This window comes from Pelodiscus sinensis, chromosome 2, assembly GCF_049634645.1.
Source record: "Pelodiscus sinensis isolate JC-2024 chromosome 2, ASM4963464v1, whole genome shotgun sequence".
NCBI lineage: Eukaryota > Metazoa > Chordata > Testudines > Trionychidae > Pelodiscus > Pelodiscus sinensis.
Genome location: NC_134712.1, coordinates 139003660 through 139018633, shown reverse-complemented (window position 1 = coordinate 139018633; position 14974 = coordinate 139003660). Strand labels below are relative to the sequence as shown.

The 14974-nt window shown below is 41.1% G+C and overlaps 1 long non-coding RNA gene across 2 annotated transcripts in view; it reads right to left on the bottom strand.

Annotated features, from left to right (window-relative positions):
• Window positions 1-14974, bottom strand: part of LOC142827227 (uncharacterized) — a 96519-nt gene that overhangs the window by 34262 nt on the left and 47283 nt on the right. For both annotated transcript variants that reach the window (XR_012901812.1, XR_012901811.1), the window contains one exon: window positions 1210-1317. This is a non-coding gene — a long non-coding RNA (uncharacterized LOC142827227). The remainder of the gene's footprint in view (window positions 1-1209; window positions 1318-14974) is intronic.

The following is a 14974-nucleotide window of genomic DNA, read 5'->3' as shown; positions in this document are numbered from 1 at the left end:
AAAGTACAGAAAGGAAACAAAAATGATTAAGGGAATGAAACTGCTTCCATAAGAGGAGAGATTAAAAAGACTGGGACTATTCAATTTGGAAAAGAGATGACTAATGGGGAATACATTAGAGGGCTATAAAATCATGAATGGTGTGGAGACAGTGAATAAGGAAGTGTTATTTACCCCTTCAATGAACCTGGGGTCACACAATGAAATTAAGAGTTAGTAGACTTAAAAACCATAAGGATGTACTTCACAAAATGCACCGTAAACCTGTGGAACTCATTTCCAGGGGATGCTGTGATGGCCAAAAGTATAAATGGGTTGAAAAAAAGAATGAGGTTATGTCTAGACTACAGAGTTTTTCTGAAAAAAAATCACTTACGTCCACACTGCAATTGTGTTCTTTCAGGGGGAAAAAATAGAAAGAATAGAGGGGTTTTTTCAACATTGGTAAACCTCTTTTGATGAGGAAGAAGCGTTTTTCTGAAAGAGCTCTCTTGGAAAAAGGCATGTGTGGATGGGGAAAAGGGAATTATTTTGAAAGAAGAGGAAAGAAGAGAAAGCACAGGTGCCCTGGTGACCACTCCATCCATAGTAATCACAGCTTACATGCGAGAGAGACCGCCCATTCAGTGTGGACGATATCTTTTGAAAAAGCAGATCACTTTTTTGATGAGCTTTGGCAGTGTGGATGCTCTTTCGGGAGAAGTTTTTTTGGAAGATCTCTTCTAAAAAAGCTTCTTCCGAAAGAAACCTGTAGTCTAGATGTAGACTGAGATTAGTTATTGGAGGATGGATCTGTCAATGACTATTAGCCAAGAGGAGCACGGATGCAGCCCCAGTACTCTGGGTGTCCTTATGTTTCTCAGTTCCAGAAGCTTGGACTGGACAAAATGTGTTTTCTTTATTTTGGAGATATACGCTAAGAAACCTTGCAGAAAAGCTTCAATATTTCTTTTGCCCTTATTTTCTCTTTAATAGACAGTGCTCCCTATTACAGTCTCTTTTCCAGATGAACGAGCAATGATAATGTTTTATTTGTAATACTAGTACACATTTTTTCTGGGATCTGAAAATCTCTTGCAGTTTCAAGAAGCAATCCTGATTTCCTTGTGACTTTGTTGCTGAGATTTCAGAATAGGGCGACCACCCATCCCGTTTTTATCGGGACTGCCTTTTTTTTTAAAGGGGGCAAAATATCCCATATTTGCTCACCTCCTGCTGGTCCTGGAATTCCCTGGTCAGCGCAGCCACAGCAGCCTCCTATTTGTGACTGGTGATAAAGCAGGTACCAGCACGTGGGGTCTGGAGTCAGGCAGGGTGCTGAGGGAGAAACATCGAAAGAAACCAGGTAGTAGTGTCTTCTCTCCCCATGCACCCTAAAGAAGGGGGAAAGTCTGCCAGCCTTTCCAGAACATGGAGCTGAAGCCCTGACCTCTGGCACCCCTCCCCCCAGAGCTGAAACCCTTTCTCTGGCACCCTCAACACTGGCTGCAGGTCCATTTCCACGTGGCTCTTGCTGTGGGGTCGAAGCCCTTTTGCCACCATGAAACTCAGCTTTGTTCCAGGGCGGTCCCAGCTGCAAAACAAAGCCCCGTTCTCAGGCAGCTCCCACCACAGGGCTGAGGCCCCAATTCCTGGGCTTGGTCCCCACTCTGTCGCATTTCCTCCCCGCCCTCCACTATGGAGCTGGAGCCCCGAGTGCCAGCGGCTCTCCTCCTCTCCCCGCACTCTCCACCCTGCATGCTGCAGCACTGAACTTCACCCCTGCAGCAGCACAGGATTGACAGGAATCCACAGGCACTCTGAGCCCACAGCACCTGCAGCTCCTCTTTCCCCCTCCCCACAGGAGCTGTATTCCTGAGCACCTGCAGCTCCTCCCCCCGCCACACACACACTGTGGGACTGAAGCCCCAAGTAACAGCAGCCCCCCCATCCTCTTTGGGCTAAAGCCCCGAGCACTGGCAGCCGCTCCCCTGAGTGTCCTGTATTGGGCATAGGGAATTATGGTCACCCTATTTGAGAAGATAATTTATTCTTCAAATGTATGCACATATCCCACAGTAGGCTTTGGCTTGTGTGCCTGGAAGAAAATTTTTCTCAATACTTTATTTTGTTAATTGCCATTTCATTTATACTACTTAATTGTGCACTTATACGAACTCAGCAGTTAAATAATATAATTCCAGGGCCATTGGAATTACTTTCCATCATGGCAAATAAGACCAGACTCTAGCCCACTGACTATTATTCTAAATGCATCTTGGGCCCAATTCTGCTCCAACTTGGGGAGTTGCACTGAGTATCAGACAAGGGAGGATACGATCTTGTACAGATTTCCTTTTGTTGTATCACTGTCAAGCCTTAAAATAGTGGAATTTAAAAATTACATTAGCTTGTTCAGAAAGGTCTTAAAGTAATTGCTGTGCTATCTTGCCAGACAATTGAGTTCAGATTGTATTAGAAAATACTTATTTTTCACTCAGACTTTCACATTGCTAATTTTTGCTATGTAATCAATCATGTTATATGTGTCATCTGAGAAATGGGGTGAAAATGCATTTTTTAAAAACTATGCTTGAAAACCTCTTTCCCCATCTATTGCCTCACTATCCACTCCTTTTTCCCATTACAAACCAGATAAGTTGAAAGATTGCAACCTACATTTTGATTTAGATTGAAAATTAGGCTGACTGTTAAACATGGAATATAATAATAATATATGGATATATACCATCTCAGAACTGGAAGGGACCTTGAGAGGTCATCAAGTCCAGTCCCCTGCCCTCACAGCAGGACCAAGTACCATCTCTTACAACCAATAAGGGTTGTAAGAGATGAAAATGTGTATTAGGCAATAATAATGCATAGCATGTCCCAAAAATAATATAATATAACTGTGGGGACAAAAAGGAGTATTGAAAGGATTAAAGGAAGTAATATCAAAAATATTATAATTGTTACATTTAGAGGGGGAATAAGAGAGTACATGATAAAAATCTATGGAATAATACTTGATATAGAATCACATTTTCTCCATTTACCTTTCCTCAAAAGGCAAGAAGGGAGGGACGGCCAATGACACTAGAAGGCGATGAATGTAAAAGAGATAAAAGTAAAGACTTTTTTCAATCTATAATTAACCTATGAACTCTATTAATACAAGATATAATTGAGGCCAAGATCTCAGTAGGACTGAGAAAAAAGTTTTAACATTACTATGGATAATAATAACACCATAGTATATCTTAATTAAGTTTGGATAGTAGTGTCTTCCCTCCCCATGCACCCTAAAGAAGGAGGGGAAGTTGGTAGGCATCTAAACACACTCAGCCTAGGTCTACACTAGACCAGGCAGGTCAGCTTAAGATATACCATCTAGCTAGGCAAAATGCACAGTTGGATTCAGCTTCCCTTAAGCCAAACCACCACAGCATCTACACTGCGGGAGGCCAACAGGAACACATGCTTCCATCAGCTTCCCTTACTCCTTGCAGAAGGAGAAGTACAGTACACCATTGGGGGCTGCCCTTAGCATTCAATTTTTGGGATCTACACTAGTCCCACTAACTCAAACACTAGTAGATCAACCTCCAGAGGGTCGATCTTCTCCATAGCATAGGAATAACGGTAGTTCGGAATAGGAAGCCTAATCCGAACTACCTAGTCCGTGCCTCGTGTAGCCGCGGGCACGGAGTCCAAACTAGCGGACATTTAAAAATGGCGACGACCGGCAAGATGCAAATGAAGCCCAGGAAATTCAAATCCCGGGCTTCATTTGCAACTTCGGTTGCCTACATTAACCACCCTAGTTCGAACTAGGGTGGTAGCGTACACATACCCTGAAGGAGTAAGGGACCCAACTCTACCACTCAGTAAGGTGAGGGATAACACTGATTCCCAGTGGACTCAGGACTTTATGGATCTGCCGGGTCTTTTACCAGAGAAAGAGCCTGGCACAGTAATATCTTAAACCTTTATTTATTAACAATTGATCAACAAAAGGCGCTCTCTAAGCATATAATGCTCATCACTCCCAATAAAGCAAATTAACTTTTTTTGATGGCCAGTCAAGATTAGATTATCTGGGGATTCTGGCTTCTATAAAATATGGTCAGCAGAGTGGTGAGGACTGACAGCTCTGACCTTGGGCTGTTAAGTTAAGATCTTCCAACTAAACCTTAGTTTATACAGTTAAAATGTGGATCCTACATAGCTATACCTTAGCCAATCATTTTAAACGAAAGTACAGCAAAGCAGTATTTTTCATCAGACCTTGGCCATTTTGAAACAATTCTTGAACTAAACTTATCCCATCACTTTGGTTGATTCAAAGCTTGTGAAATTAGTTAAGTGACAGACAGAAACAATGAAAGAATAAGACAAAGACCAAATCAATTTACAGTAGAGAAGTAGGGACTACAAACAAAAGAGAAGTATAGAATTCACAATCACAACTGTAGATAAGTGGTTTCTTGCCAGATCAAATGTGATCGAAGTTTTCTTCAAACAACTTGAGACCTGTTTCTTTATCTGGTGATAGTAGGTTGGGGTGGGCAAATATCAGCCTATGGGACAGATCCAGTCCACAGGTATTTACCAGCACTTCTGCAGGTATTGGGCAAGCGCAGCTCTCAGCTGCAGATGACTGTTTGCGGCCAATGGGACTGGTGGGAAGCCGTGTCCCAGTCTCTGCCACTTCCCACTGCTCCCTTTGGCTGTGAACAGCCATCTGTGGCCAATGGGAACTGCAATCACCCAATACCAGCAGAGATGCAGGTGAACATAGCGACAGCAGCCTGCCAGATACTAACCCTGGAGTGCAACCACTTTTTTTATTGCCCACCCCATAGTAAGTATTATTAGGACAGAGGTGCCTTCTTAACAGCCTGATATTACATTGTTTTGGTGCAATGATGGAATATAAGCTCTGAAACTTAGCTTCTGGCTGCTGTTTTTCCTGCAGAAAAAGGCCTCAGGCTACATCTACACAGCAGCCTTTCTCGGCAGAGACAATGCAAATGAAGTGCACATTAGCATTTCTTGCTATCTCATTTGCATAGTCTCTTCCGATCCGTTTTGCAGAAGAGGTTTTTGTGCAAAAAACCTGCAGTGTAGACGGGGCAAAAAACCCTTTTGCACAAGATCCTGTATACCTGCTTTTTTGAGGAATAAGGGTTCTTGCACAAAAGAGTTTTTTGTGCAAAATGGCCCCATCTGCACTGCGGTTTTTTTGCCCAAAAAGCCTCTTCTGTAAAATGGATCGGAAGAGACTATGCAAATGAGAGTGTGAGAAATGCTAATGAATGTTTCATTTGCATTGTCTCTGCCGACAAAGGCTGCAGTGTAGACACAGCCTCAGATCTTACAGAATAGTGATAGAACTGTAGCCGTGTTAGTCTGGTTTAGCTGAAACAAAAAACAGGACTATGTAGCACTTTAAAGACTAACAAGATCGTTTATTAGGTGATGAGCTTTCGTGGGCCAGACCCATTTCCTCAGATCAAATAGTGGAAGAAAATTGTCACAACCATATATACCAAAGGATACAATTAAAAAAATGAACACGTATGAAAAGGACAAATCATATTTCAGAACAGAAGGGGGGTGGGGGCGGGGTAAATGTCTGTGAGCTAATGATATTAGAGGTGATAATTGGGGAAGCTATCTTTGTAGATAGCTTCCCCAATTATCACCTCTAATATCATTAGCTCACAGACATTTACCCCGCCCCCATCCCCCTTCTGTTCTGAAAATTGATTTGTCCTTTTCATACGTGTTCATTTTTTTAATTGTATCCTTTGGTATATATGGTTGTGACAATTTTCTTCCAGTATTTGATCTGAGGAAGTGGGTCTGGCCCACGAAAGCTCACCACCTAATAAACCATCTTGTTAGTCTTTAAAGTGCTACATAGTCCTGTTTTTTGTTTCAGATCTTACAGGACTCTCTCTCATATAAACTGCAAAGTGATTAATAAATGGGTGGGGGAAGATAGGAAGTCAGCAGCCTAAATAAAACCCTCTTAGCATGCCTTCTTGATAGGGTCTCTATCAAACTCTGATTGGAAGAGGAGGTTGTGCTGTTTCTACCTCATAACTTTTAGCCCACTGGGATGTGGCAAACCCAGATTCAATTCCCCCTGCTTTGCCAGACCCGGGGCAGGGGGGGAGGGGTGAGGGGGGGAGGGGCTTGAATAGACATCTCCTACCTCTTACAGTAGTGCTTTAACTATAGAGTACTGTGAAAGCTGTATCTGCTGGGATAAGTAACTCTGTGACTGAAGCAGAAATTTTGGATCCTGCATCTCCCATGTGAGTGTTCTAACTACTGGACAACAGACTGATTCTCTGTCCACAGAGAAACAGTCTTAACAGCAGAGAAAGAAAGCCAGAAAGATTCTGTATTCCAACGGTAAGGGTATCCACCTGGAAGGTGGAGGACAAAAGGATATATTTGAAGTTTTTCAGTTTGTTAGCCAGGCTCTGGGTAATAGTAAGGAAGTTGTGTCCCATCAAAATGAGATGATAAATAATGATTAAAAAGATAAGTTTTCGATCTAGCACTCATTCTTTTGAGGATAGTGAAGCAGAAATTCAAGATGGTGGGTTTTTTAGAGTAAGTACATTAGGGTTATAGTTTGAAAATTGTACTTTTCCATATATATTATTGATCTTTTGAAGAAATATACAAACACGTGGATTAAGTAAATTATGTAAAGGCAGATGTTCACTGACAAGTTTTACTAGAGGGAAGTCTACTTATTATTTTATGCTCTTCTCAGTCAGAAAAGCTGATTTGATTAGCAGCTCCATCCTCTAGCACTGCTGTTCAGTATACTAATAGCCTTATTATACATTTTGTGTCCTTGAGATAAGGCATAGAATTAGGTCTGATGCATGCTTGTGGATATTTAAACTCCCACTGAGTATTTAGAGAATCTGGCATTGCTGATCTCCATTAAGGATGTGAAATGGTTAACTGGCGTTTGCTAGTGAACCCTGGCAGCAGCCATCTGCATGGGGCCAAAGCAGCTCCTGCTATGGAGGGGTCAGCAGGCCAGGCGGCAGGACCCTACGGCCATGGCAGAGCCATGAAGTGGGCTAGGTACCAGGACCTAGATTAAAACAGTTAACTGATTTAACACCATCATTTAACTAGTTAACCATTTTAACATCCCTAATGCCCTTTGGCTAAATGTCCATACATAAATTTGTTTCTTGGATCCTTTAGGGACAATGAAACAACATGCATATATTAACAAACTAATCCAAACTTTCTTTCCACTCCAAGTAATTTGCAGGTACTAATATTAACTTCTTTGGCCATGAGAGCAATTGGCAGGTTGTGCAGCCATCGCTACATTTTCAAATTTTTTCATTTTATAATTTCAAAACTAAAAAGGTCCATTTTCAGCCAGAAGAATGTGCAAATCTGAGCAGTCGGCACAATTCAGTATTTCTCTGCAACTTTAGGAGCAATTTTCCTACCACATCTACCTCATTTTATATTCCATGTTTTCACTTCTAAGAACACAAAGGCCAAACCATTTCCTAGAATTTGGTATCAACTCTGACTGAAAGTTTGAAACAGAAATGCTATGTATCTGTGAGTCAGCTAATGTGCACTACAAGGAGCATCTACCTCAGTGGTGAAAAGCTCAACACAAGGTAAGTGGATTTTTTTAGGAACAGTAGCTAAAAGAAGGTGTTACTATTAAAAACCCTTTGCAAGTTTTATAATCATAAATTGTTTTAAAATGAAGAGCTGTAAAAGGAATATTAATCTCCTTATTACTATTTGTAATTTGTTCCGCACTGTTGCTGAATTTGGCACCATATCAAAGATAAAGAAATATGTGGCTGCTGCTCAGAAAAACTTTGTCTGCACTTATAGCTATGGGAGTCAAAAATGAATATGGAGCCCTGTAATGTGATGAGGTCTTAATCTTTTGTAATACTGACCCATGGCAGATGAGGCCAGGCAATTAAATTCAATCTGTAGTATCAGCACTTTTGTGTGCTAAACATTCATTACATATTGACAGATATAAACAAAATCTTTAGGAAAAAAATGAATTTAATTAAAACCTGAACCTCATAGAATGGTGAAAAATAGAGGTTACTGAGGTAATCCAGACAACGAGCCACAGCCGCAAAAGGCATTGCAATACTAAATGACACAGCATCTAACTTTTCAATGCCTAGAACAGCGGTTCTCAAACTTTTTGGACTCCGGAGCCCTTTAGATGCATAAAAATTTATGCGGAGCCCCAGCAGTCCACTAATTGTATGTGTTGTACCTATCGATGTTTCCAGTTTGTCAACCTCGCAGGGCCCCTGGAGATGTCTCGTGGAACCCCTGGGGCTCCACGGAGCACAGTTTGAGAAACACTGGCCTAGAGAATCACAGGAATAATGCTGTAATCCACTAAACCTGAGTTAGGCACCTAGGATCTCTGTGCAATCAACGGGGAGAGAGAGATGCCTTAGAATACACTTCAGAGAAGACAGCACATTAGGCAGGGAGCCACCTACCTTAGATGACGCTAAAATTTACCTCTCTCTCAGAAATAGGCACCTAAATCCACACTGAAGGGAGAAGCCTATTTCTGTTTAGCAATCCACGACTGGGAATTGGCTCCTTACAGTCAGATAAGGAGACTAAGGGTTTTTACAGAAATTAATTGGGTGCCTGCCTCACTCCATACAAAACGGACAAAGAATCATCATTCCATGCAGTCACATGACATAGTGAGGCCTCCTAACCTAGTGCTGCAATATTTTGCCATGATATTTTATGATGAAGTTGAATCATGCTGACAGAACTTTGTGATATGAGTATCGCTACACAATGTCAGGACATCATTGCTGGAACTATTGTGTTACTGGCTGTGCTACCACTTGATGAAGATGTGGTTTTCCAGCTTTCTATATTGGAGTACCATAGAAAAAGACCCTTGAAAAAAAGATACATTGTCCATACATCCAACTAAACACATGAAGAAACAAACTGAACAGCTTTAGAGATGTACAGGATCCCATGGAAAAAACAGGACAACTTTCTTTTTAGCAATATGTCCACAAATACAGTGAATTACGTTCTGGTGTCTGGCCTTCCATGCATTTGCTTTCTGGCTGTTCTATACTGACACAATAGCTTACTTGCAACCAAGAGAACCTTCTGTTCAGAGGGAAGCAGCAGTGCAGTTTTACTGCCCTAGGCCTTGCCTAATGATAAAACAAACTATCCAGGCCAAGCAGAACTTGGAAACCTGCTAACTATGAGTGACGAGCTGTTCTCCGGGTTATAAACTCTGGGATTTATTCTTAAACCAGTAAGTCCCCTGGCACAGGATGCAGTATTGAACATCTGCCTACAAACCCACAGTCAGTGATATATTCCTCCCAGATCTGATGCAGCATTTCTTAGATCAGGGTTTTTTTTTAAGCCAGATGCAGGAGGAGAACAAAGGAGAGCAGGGAGGGAAGAACACACATTCAGCATTGTGTGCACTTAGAGCAGAGGTGGGTTTTGCCTGTGAAATTCAGATCAGTAGCTAGCTATCAAACTTCTTAAAGTCTGATGGTGTTTGAATCCAGGGAATTGGCTTAGGGCCCATATTTGATGCTCAGTTAAAAGAGACGCGTTTTCATTATCAGTAGCTCTCTGGGATTTCCTGCACAAACCCTTAAGGATTAATCAAAGATAGAAATAATGAAATGGGAATTAAAAGGACCAACAGGGTCAGAGTTACTGAAATAATTTTATAGTGGGGGTGCTGATACTGGAAACTATGTGAACCATTTATTTGGCACCCTGAACTTCCCTACTGCCTGCACCATTGGGTCTGACAAATCTGTTGCCTTTAAAACAGAGGGAATAGAAATGTAGGCACCTAGGCCTACGTTGTTTCCAAAGCCCTTACTCAGCAACCCCCATACTTTGTTCTGTGTGCAAAAGGATGGTAGAGGGATCAGAGTTAGTTGGCAAGCTATTCCCTTTCTTGCTGGTCAGAGTAAGAGATTGGACTCCCTGAGGCAGAAGGTGCTATTCCCTAAGAAAGGGAGGAGTCACTTGCTCACAAGAGCAAGTGGGAAACAAAGGTGGAATTGTGTCTTCTTAAGGTGCAGTTCCTTCCTAGAGCTTCTCCCAGCAGCGCTGTGCACTGCCACCCACCTCTGGGCTGAGCCACTTGACTAAGGCCGGAAGATCAACACTGCGGCATTTGATCTTCCAGAGTTTGATTTAGCAGGTTCAGTAAAGACCCGCTAAATCGAACACTGAGAGCGCTTCCATTGATGCTGGAATTCCTACATCGCACAAGGAATAAGGGAAGTCAATGGGAGCATTTAAGGTACGTCAACTCCAGCTACAATTTTTACACACCTGGAATTGCATACGTTAAGCCAACCTTCCCCATAGTGTAGATCTGGCTTCAGTGGAGTCCAATTGTTACAGATCTTCTGGAGCACTCTTGTAAGACAGGAGACTGTTTATTAAGCATTGTTTCTTATACACAATTCATTGTACCAGTGAATAATAATTCTCTGTATTTAATGAATATGGTATTCTCAGTTGCATTCTGAGCTGACCTTCACTTTCAGAATGGAGTCCAGTTTTCAAGTGTCCATCTAAATCTGTCCCATAAATGTGGACATTAGGGTATGCAAGTACCTATTCTGTGCAGCCTTTAAATTCCCATGTATATATCTAAGGATTGCATTAGCCCTTTTGGCCACAGTGTCACATAGGGAGCTCCAGTTCAGATGATTATCTAAAATGTCCCCCCGTCCTCCCAGTCTTTATCTCCTCTTCCTAGGAGAGTCCTACATTCTGTCAGCATGATCTATATTTGTCATTCCTAGCTGTATGTATTTAACCATATGAAATCATATATTGTTTGCTTGTATCCAGTGTGCCAAGAAACTGTAACAGTAACTTGTATACTTAATTATTTACTGTTTCTCCAATTTTTGTGCCATCGGCAAACTTTAATAGATGATATTATGTTTTCTTCCAAGTCATTGGTAAAAAAAAAGTTAAATAGCCAAGGTAGGGCCAGGAACCAATGCCACTGATAACTTTAATCAGGTCAGATGACTACATAAGGCCCCCCGGCTTTCTAGTAAACCAGTTGGTATCAATTGAACTGACCTACCTTACAAAACAAAACACACACAAGAGAGTGCTTAAGTGTCAGATATCCATGGAGACATTTCCCATTTCACAGTTTCTCTCAGTTCTCATTTTCTTTTAGCTGAGAACAAATTACAGGGCTGAAAAAGCAACTATTGTCAGAAATCCATCATTGTTTGTTGTATATTTTTCCCGCAATAAAAAATAAACAATGTCAGGGGAAAACAGCATTAATGTTGTTCTGGTCTCATACTGAGTTTCAGAACCATCAAGGCAAAGAGGAGCCCATTATAATACTACACACAAGTACATATTTTCCCTTTATATGTAATGAAATATGGGCAAATATGGGTATACTTATGCGATCAATACAGCAGAAAAGATAGAAGCCATTACTTATTTTAACAAAAGTTTAAAGGACGACCTCTCAGCAAAGTGCTAAGGAAAGCAAACACAACAGGAATTTCACTTCTGCCAAGATAATTACTTTCTTTTAGTCTGGAAAGGACAACAATAGATTTATACATTTCCCTAGAGTTCTTTAGAACAAGCATTTTCACGCTGCCAATACCTTTGTGACTGCTAAGCAATGACAGAGCTCTGCTGCTACCTTCATAATCATTACTTTTATTGAATTCATGGCTAGAGACCTTTCTAAATTCCTGTTTGTGTTTCATGGAGAGTACCATTCACATCCATCACCATGGAACTTTATCTGTCTAAATACACCTTCTTTGTATTATGTAGCTTCTAGATCCCTCTTACTGTATATTTATGGGCAAAACCAGTTCACATCTGAGACTGTAATCATGCAAAAGTGAGGAATTCTGAATTAAAATTCACAAAGCAGCTTTTGCTCTGCCTCCTTTCACATATGTACCCCTGTTGAAGTTTGGATTACATGCTTTCACAGTGCACATTTCAGAGGGACCTTTGGACTCTGTTTGAGAGAAAAGAGTTCTCCTTTGTGGCTGCTCTCAGGATGAGGCGTATTTGCAAAGGGCAGAGAAAGGGTTCTGAAAATGGTCCCAGTTGTTCTCTCTGACAGGACATTCTCTCTCTTTCTTCAAATGAAGGTAAGGGACTCCCAAAAGAGCTAGCCTGGCCTGAAGGGGCATGTCTACACAGCAGGGCTAAACTTGAAATAAGCTACCGAACTAGAGCTATGCTAATTGCATAACTTACGTTGAAATAGTTTATTTCAACTTTTGGTGCAGTCTACACCGCAGTTAGAGAGATCACTCTTCCCTTAACTTCCCTTACTCCTCGTACAATGAGGTTTACAGGAGTCAGAGTAAGAAACCTGTTATTTCAAATTTATTTCAAAATAACGGGCTTGCTGCGTAGACACACAATATGTTATTTCAGAATATGACAATGGGGGAGGTTTAGGTTGGAAATTAGGAAAAACTATTTCACTAGGAAAGTGGTGAAGCACTGGAATGGGTTACCTAGGGAGGTGGTGGAATCTCCATCCCTAGAGGTGTTTAAGTCTCGGCTTGACAAAGCCCTGGCCGGGTTGATTTAGTTGGGATTGGTCCTGCCTTGAGCAGGGGGCTGGACTTGATGACCTCCTGAGGTCTTTTCCAGCTTGATGATTCTATAACATTATTCCAAAATAACACTGCTGTGTAGACATACCCAAGGTGATCTGCATATACAAGGATGGGCATGACACAATACTGGACACTAAACAAAAGGTAAATGCATACTGGAAAGCGGGACACACACACATAGGGAAAATAGCACTAATTGTGTCCATAGGCAGCATTTGGCTGGACCCTGATTGGGGTCTAGGAATAGACTTCCATAGAACCAGCAAATGATCTCCACGTAGCCCTACACACTAGGTATATGTTTACACTGCAGCTTTAGGCTAAAAGGATGTTCAATTGTGGTGCAGACATTTGGGTTTGGACTGGAGCCCAGGCTCTTGGACCGTAGGAAGGGGGAGGGTTGTATAGCGCTCTCTCTCTCTCTCTCTCTCTCTCTCGGGGGCAGGGAGGAGGGGAGAGAGAGGGGGCAGAGTGTGTCCATCCAGCAGTGCTACCTGTTAGTCCTTAGTCTCTTGAGGATTGGATTCACTCCAATTATTGTAATAAAAACAAACTGAATCCAGCTCTGGGCCAAAATACTCATGCAGTAGGTCCCAAGCATAGAAGCATAGGGTTTTTACATGCCCACATTAACAATCATTTTCATAGAAGCATTATAATTACTCTCACAACATGGTGGCATGGAAAAGAAGATTAACAGTGGTCTGAGCAAAATAATCAGATGCAATTGTTATTCCTCAAGGTAATAGCATTTTATTCTCCATATGGCAGCCAAGACAGGTATGATGGATAACGAGGTTGTAAATGTGCCCGTTTGTTGGCTCTGTTCCTACAATACCTTAAACCATCCATGACCTAATTTGCACATCTTGTCATCAATCATTAACAAAGATTTTTCAGGCTGCAGATGAATAGCCTGACATTCTGTTTGCATTGGTTCGGGTGAAGGACAGATTATTATTTTTTATGAAGACAAAACAGAAAAATCCATAAGAGACACACTACCTGACCCTGGGCAGCAGTGACTTAGGACTGGTGTCATATGTTGTTTAATTAGCAGGTTCAAAGCTTGCAGCAACCAGAATATATCACTATAGATGTGCCAGAAATGATACGCTGCATTTCATTTACCATATGACTCCAATGCATTTGAGGTCGGTTTCAAAGGAGGAATGAGAAAATAATTGTAGATTAATAACTACAAGAAAACCAAATTTCAGGCCACATACTGCAATGAGATGTCCACATGGTGAACCCTCTGCCCACAAAGTGTCTCACTGACAATGGCAAAAGAAGCAGGGCAGAGAAAATAGAGGAAGACGTTCAGAGATCTTTGCAAATACCAGCCACTTTGTCGACACAATGCATAGTCATGAGAAGTGAGATTTAATAAGGATGGGAAAAAAGGAGGATCAATGAGACAAAAGAAAGGATGGACTATGGTGAAAAGCTGATAAGAATTATAGGACTTGGATGTAATTAGGGCTTGATAATTTAGCTAAAGAGAGTAAAGCCTGAAATAAAGATTTACAAACATGAAGGGAGTGAACATACTACATTTTTCTTTGGCAACATAACAATTCATTCAAATCCAACCTGTCCCCCATTTGGAAATTTAAATGTGATTGTTTTAGAATTACAGTGGCAATATTATTGTTTCTATTGCAGCTTGAACTAGCTTTTCCATCATAAAAATCAAACTGTTAATAATTAACATCTCAATCCTTGCAAATTACATTAAAAATTATTTTACCCTATAAAGTGGATTTGTGTAAATGCACTGAGAAGTTCTATGTTTATTTTCTTTCACTTTCTGTATCAAAGTTACTTAGTTTTCAATGCAAAGATGAGACTTTTTAATTGAAAGTGCTGAAAACTCAGCCTGGGCATGTAAGGTGGGTTTTCTTTTATACATGCATCATCATCCAAATTAAAAAGTTTTTGCAGGCCCATTTAAACCTTCAGTGACATCTATGCAATCCCATGGCCTTCAATGAATTTCTATAGCTGTAACAGACTGGAACTAAAGTACACAGTTCTTGTGATGATACACAAGATGGAATGGAATCTGTTGTTCCCATAGGATCCAGATCTGTAAATGCATCCTCGCATTCTTAAAGTCAGTCTTGTGAATAAATGTTTGCAGAACCAGGCTTCATCTATAGTACAAGTTTAAGGTTTGAGCCCTTGCTGTGGAGGCTAGGACTATAACAGAGTTTAAAGAGAAGCTAGATAATTTTATGGAGGTTAGGTCCATAAAAGGCTATTAGCCAGGGGATAAAATG